The sequence below is a fragment of the Cryptomeria japonica genome, chromosome 3, assembly GCF_030272615.1.
Source record: "Cryptomeria japonica chromosome 3, Sugi_1.0, whole genome shotgun sequence".
NCBI lineage: Eukaryota > Viridiplantae > Streptophyta > Pinopsida > Cupressales > Cupressaceae > Cryptomeria > Cryptomeria japonica.
This window is the reverse complement of record NC_081407.1, coordinates 528,531,458-528,538,602: the sequence shown is the minus strand read 5'-3', so window position 1 is coordinate 528,538,602 and position 7,145 is coordinate 528,531,458.

The following is a 7,145-nucleotide window of genomic DNA, read 5'->3' as shown; positions in this document are numbered from 1 at the left end:
TAAAAGTGCTACTCCTAAAATGGTGGTGGATAAAATTTACAGGAGCATATTTGAATGTATCTATGGCATTGATAGTGGACCAACTGCTAAAGAAGATTTCAATGACAGGTAGAACCTCTCTACTACTACTACTAGTAAGGAGAAGGGCAGAGAAGGTCTTGTTTGGTGTTTTCCTCCTTAGGGGTGGATTAAGGCTAACTTTGATGGGGCCTCTAAGGGGAATCCAGGTAAAGCTAGATATGGGGGCATTGTCAGGAATTTTGCTGGAAGTTGCTTAGTGGCAGTGGCTGGTCCTTTGGGGAGTCAAACTAGTCATTTTGCTGAAGCTTCAGCTGCCCTGAATACCCTAATTATAGCTAAGAATCTCAATCATGACAAATTATGGATCGAGGGAGATTCACTTAATATTATTAAGTGTCTGAAGGGGGAGTTGGAGCCATCTTGGTCAATTGAAAACATTATCTTGAAAGCTAGGGAAATCATCGCTAGTTTTAAAGAAATAATTATTCAACATGCCTTTAGAGAGAAAAATATGGTGGCGAACTGTCTAGAAAACCTAGGAGTTAACTCTGATTCTCAAATGATTTGGTATGGGGAAGATATTAATATGAACATTAAAGAGCTCCTTAGAAAGGACAGATTTATGGGAAGGGAAGGACCGCATAATCATGATAGGGTATATGAATAATTTATGATTTGATGGAAAGGTAATGATTACCTGGAAAAGCGGTAGAACACCAACTATTTTTAATATTACGTCGCACACTTTCTGGGTCACCCTTTTCAAAATCCTGAGTAACTACGAGAAAGAAGTGTTGAGTTTACAGAGGAACAAAGCTGAGAATCTGAATTCAAATATGGGAGGAGATTTAAGGGGGGAGGAACCAGATAATACGTCAAGATGGAAGGCGATGTCGAAAGTGTGGGCAAAGCTGGTAAAAGGGTCCCTCACAAGCTTTATGGAGAAGCTGGTGGACTATGACAAAGGTAGGGTGAATCTAGCCATTTCATAAATTTCTAAAAATTGGTGTAATGGGTCCTTTAAAATGTATGGGGTTAAGTTCAATTTGGATGCGGGACTCATTGCTATAGTGACTGGCATGCCCTATTCCAGGCTTAATTTTTTTAGAGACCTCAAAGTCTCTAATAACGTGGTTAATTTGTTCCTGCATAAGGAAAAAGAGAGGGCCAGAATTGGCAAAGCCACAGGGGTTTACTATTAAGCGTCTAATATCAAGAAAATCTGGGATGGGTTTTGAACGCCATAATGGAATATATCACTATTGAGGGCCAATTTTCCAGGTCCCACACTTACCACTTTTTTCTTTTAAACCATTTCAGACATGACAAAAGGGTCTCCTTGCCCTACTACTTTTTTAGGTCCCTTTCAAGGTCCCTCAATAAGCACAGTAAGAACCCCTCTAATCCAGTTCTCCATTGTGGGCTTTTGCTACTCATTTATGAGCACTGTAAAACCCTCGCCATTATGGAAAACAAGAGGTTATCCACCTCTCTAGGGAAGAGAAAGATGGAGGGAGGCGATTCCAGCAAGGAGAAGGCGTCTTCTATCAAAAAAAGTAAGAGTGCCTCTGGGATGGAAACTCATGAAGAAAAGACCGAAATAGATGAAATGGGAAAAGAAGGCAATGAAATGGATACGAATGATTCTGATGGTGAAGACAGCTGGAAAGATGGGGAGGTGGGTATTGAGGAAGAAGGTGGTGATAATGAGTCTGACAATGAAAGCCCTATCCACAGTGATTTCCCTGGCAAGGACAATAGCCACCCTATGGAGGATTTGGAGTACAAGGATAATGAGGATAAAGATGTGAATTCTAAGAGGGAGGAGAACAAGGACCCTGAGAAGGATATGACTAAGGATAGTTTAAGCAAGGATAAGGAAAGTATAGGTAAAGGGTTATTCCTGGATAACCTTAGAAAACTCAGTGAGGTGAGACTGGATTATGACAGATGGACCTATGAACTCTTGAAGAACCTAGAAGAAAATGGGAAACAGGTGGACGAGAAGATGAAGGATAATGACAGGGATCAGATAAAATGGAAGAAGGATATGGAAAAGAAGGTAAAATCACTAGAAGAAGGGAGTGTGGTGATGAAAAATTTGTTGGGCATTATCCCGAATATCATGTCAGCAGTCACTAAAAACTTGGAAGATATTGCTAAGGTCTTTGATAATTCCAGTTCTCCTAAACCAGTGGTGGACCTTGACATGGATGAAGATACTATCCAGATTGGCAGTGGTGAAGCTACTCCAACTGGTGTTGCTAAGAGGACCAGGGCAAGTGTCAAGAAAGTTGTGGCTGCTTCTGCTAAGGATATCCCTAACCTTAGAGAAAACACCAAAGAACTGCATGGGATTAGCAACACCTTGGCTAATGCCCTGAAAAAAATCAATTAGTTTCTTCTCTTGGGTCTTGCTGGTTTTGCTGGCTTTGTGGGGCTTTAGCTGGTTCTCTATGGTTTTTTGCTAGCTTTTCGTTGGTTTGTCCCTTTTTGTCTCTTTTTGCTTTTCCTGCTAAGTTCCACTTGTAAAGGGTTTTAGGGCCCCTTCAAAACCTATTTTTACCTTAATAAAAGACAACTGATTCATTTTGATTCTTCTTTATACTTGTTAATTCATGGGATGCAAATGAAGGATCATTGTGATCTCCAAATTCTTCCAAGAACAATGTTACAAATTATTGCCAACTGCCAATACATCCATTGGGAAGGCTTCTATACCATTCTCCTGCATCTTCTGTCAAAGATTGGACAAACAATTTCATGAATACATCTTCATGAGGAACCTCAAATTCTTCAATGGTATTTTTTACATTAACTACATACTGTTTAGCTGAATCAATTCCATTTCCAAATAATTTAGGGATGGTTAATCTTAAATCATTAGTGATCTGATTTGGATAACCAACAATGCCAATGAAATCCAACTGTCTGTATCTTTCAATGATCATAGGTTGTCTACCAATCTGATTGTTGTTTTGAATGTTCATATTTCCTCTGTTGAATCCACCATTGCTGCCATAATTACCATTGTTCCCATTATCTCCACCACCATTATTATTACCATTATTTCTATTATTACCTCCATTGCCATTATTGTTGTTATCTCCACCATTACCATTTCCATAATTGCCATTGTTACCTCTATTATTTCTATTATTTTGGTTGCTGCCATACCCATTACTTCCTCTATTATTATTTATATTGTTACCCCTATTTGTATTATTCTAGTCCCCATCATTTCCCCCATTTGCATTCCTTCTTCTATTGTTCTGGCTATTTCTTTTCCTTTCTTCACTTTGATCCCTATGCACATCCCTCCATCTTCTACTTCCATTTAATAATGAGTTATCAAAAGTTACCAAAGGCTGCTCTATTTTTCTCATATGAGGGGGACTATATTTAGGAGTTGCTGGCCTACTTTCCTCACCTTTACTTTTGTCTTCTATCCCTTCTGACCTAGGGATTTGAATTGTATCTCTTTTTAATCCCAATTTTTGCAATACCCAATCTGGTTGTCTCCTAAGAGCCTTTGCCATTTTGGATTCATCTCCATTTAAGTCAGCCATTTTAAGTATGATTTCATCCCACTACTTCTCCTCCTGTTCTTTAGTAGTCAGGGTTTCCTTATGGCCACCATTATTATCTTTTGCATTTAAGGTATAGAAAGGATTTTCCTCCACATTTTCAAATTTATCACCAGATGAAGAGCCATCCTCTCTACTAGGAAACTTCTTATAACCCCCAAATGCCATACTTGGTGTTGATTTATTTCCTTTGTATCTTTTCTTTGGACTCAACTGGACAAGATTATCTTGTCCCTTATGCAGAGACCTTCTCCCCTGCATTAATTTTATGGATAAATGCCTAGGGGTTTCTCTTAAATCTCAAAATACCAACTATTATTCATGTATTAGATGTAGAGCCGCCACCTCCTAAGAGAAACACTATTTTTTATTAATCTTCTAGGCTCTTTCCTCTAGTAGAGTCTGAAATGAACCACCAAGACTCTGAAAACTTCTTATGGTAACTCCCCAGCAAAGTCGCCAATCTGTGGGTGCCCAAAACCACAAATTGGGAAACCAAAGACTTGCCTAATCCTCAGTTGATCTAATCAGCCTTGGCCAATGAACAGGAATGGTCGAAGACCAAATTCTTCTGTACTTTAGGCTCCACTAAACCCAGGTGGGTGTACCTTACACTCTCAAGAAAAAAAGAGGTTTGTTTTGAGTGAATTTAAACTATGGGAATCAACAATTGCAGTGATGGCAAAAGGTTTTCCTACAACTATGCTAACATAAGTGCTTTTTCTTGAATGCCTTTAAAACTGATAAAATAAGTGTGTGTATAGTTTTATTATACAAAAGAGTATGATTTGGACTTTAAGCAACTATGAAAAGAGCAATACTTATAGAAATTAGAATATTTGTTTCTTTGATAAGGACCTAATGCATACAAACTTATTCAGCAAAGATTAATAATAGACCAGTGCCTTTATTTGATAGCTAATGAATAATTTTGTGGATAGGAATCACTATCAACTCAAGAGAGAATTATAAGACCATCATTGTGAAGGTTTTATTATGTGTTGTATGAACAATAAAATCCCAATTTTACATTCGATACAACATCATGTGATGGCACATCACAACAAATCCAAAAGATTTATCAAGAGGACATATGATTTCATCAAACACAAAATTAGACACAATGATTTGAAGATAAAAAAATGAAATCTTGTATATTAACTTCTGGATTAAGAATGTACACAAAAAATGCACTTACAAATACTCCAATACATTCAGTTTGCATAGAATAAACTTCTCATTCCTATTAGAACTTTCTAAAACATAACACTTACAACCCAGCCAGTGACCAAAATTGTCTATTCCTTTATGATACAAAAATGCTCACTACATGCTCACTACATATATGTGAGCCAAAGGATTTAAATGAAAGGACACACCCTTTCATCTTTCTAAACTAAACTTAACTAAAACCTAACACCTAACTGCTTAACTACTAGACACAAGATATAATAAAAAATTAGTTCTGGTCGTCTAGTATTGTATCACATTTTTGTATGTGCTCCAAATACTTGTTGTACTTGTGAGTGCTAGTGTTGAATACAGTTTCTCTGACAACGATCTCCATGGTAACCAATCTCTCCATCTACTCACCTGTCTCCTTCATATCCAAGACATCTGCCCAGGCAACATTAAGGGATGTGTTAAGTACATTCTGGCATTCTGCAATCCAAATCTCTTTGTCTTTTAGCTGCTCTGCATCATCCACAATATCTGGTAGACCATAGTTAACAATATCTTTGCAATTTGTAACTTCCCATTTAATGTCCACATAAAACCCTTTATGTTTATTAAACATTCTCTGGATCTTCTCAACCACTTTCTCATTGGCACTCTTATCTTTCAACAATGCATTCAACCTGTTCAAAGTTCTTTTATGAGAAGCCATATTATTCAGGGTCTTCTGATAGTTTGTCCAAAATTCTCTGAGAACTTCCAATAAAAGTTAAAACTTGTTTGTTAACAAAACACAAGCAACATCTACCCTGGCAGTCCTGATTTGCCTCTTTAACTTATTATTTTCTTTATTCTGGTCTTCATATTTCTTCCTCCATTTAATACTAGTATCAACTATCTATGGTACTTCATGACCATGACTTCTCAATTGGTCTTCATATAAACTTTTATATTTTTGACCCTCTTTCACCACCCACTACATTTGGGCCTTTTCAGTTTTGCAATGTCAATCCCTAAATCTACAGTGACAATTGGATTAACCTCTCCCACTTTTAGCTTCATCATATGCCCAAATGCCTTATCTACATCTATAATCTTGGGTCTCTTAGTTGGAGGGTATAGGGCCCAAAGCAATGTTTCCTCTTCATTTGGATCATACCTTGATCCAATAAAGATGTCATCAACACCCTATATGTCCAATTTTATATCCTTTCTATCAGAATGCAACAAGATATCAAAGATAAAAGAGGCACTTAAGTCCCACCTTGGGAACAAAATGATGCCTGCCTCACTAAGAAGTTGTCTTCTTCTCTTTGGTGTCATTGTGGCCACTTCTGCATCAATATCTTCTTTTAATTTTTTAAGAATTTCTGCTTCATTTTCTAGAGTAAATTTGGGATGCTCTCCCTCAAATTTTCCCTTTATAATGGTATAAAAATGACTTGAACTTCTTTGACTGTACAAAAACTTCATCTGCAACAAAATTTGCATGCTCTTCAAGTCTTACATCTGCATTGGCATTTATTCTGACCATGATTTTATCTTGGCTCTTTGCCACTTCTTCTAATTTAGCTACACGTTGGGTTGATAAAACTACATTCTCATCAAACCCACTCTCAGAATCTCCTTCTTATCTTAGTTCTTGAAGCCTCTACTTCTGCTCTTCTAATCTTTGGTTCAATTCATCTAAAAGTGCATCAGCCTTATCTCATTTCTTATTTCTAAATAAATCTTCAGCCTCCATGGGTGTATGCAAATACTCTCCCTGATTCTGGCTCTTCTTGCATTGGTGGATATACCCCTTTGGATCATACTTCTTCCGATCCTGGTTTCCATAAAAATTATACTCTTCTACTAGCTTATTTTCTTTCATCTCATAAGCCTTGGTAGATACAATGGTGAAGTCTGCAAAATGCAAAGTGCCAGACATAAATGTCTTCTTGTGTGCACCACCCAAATGCTTTGCATTTGACATACTAAGCCGCCTAACAATCTCTAAATAGGCAACCCTGTCAGGAACTAATGTAGGCAACATAAATGGAATACCCTCAAAACCATAAACCCTGAAAAAAGTGAAATTATGATATACAAACCAGTCACCCCAATTGTGGTTGACCCTGTTGTCTCCAAAAACATGGGGTCTCAAGAATCTCTTAATCTCAGGTGAGATAGACCCACCACACTCCATGCTAGAAACCTATACAAAGGCTTAACAAAATACTCTTCAAACAACACATAATGTGATTTGTCAAACCTCGAGTCCCACAAGGATACCCATAATTGAACTAGTTGGTTTTGTCCATCTTTGTTGCTGGCAGTCACCCTTAATTCCTCTAGCTGCAAACCTTTCATCTGCCCATG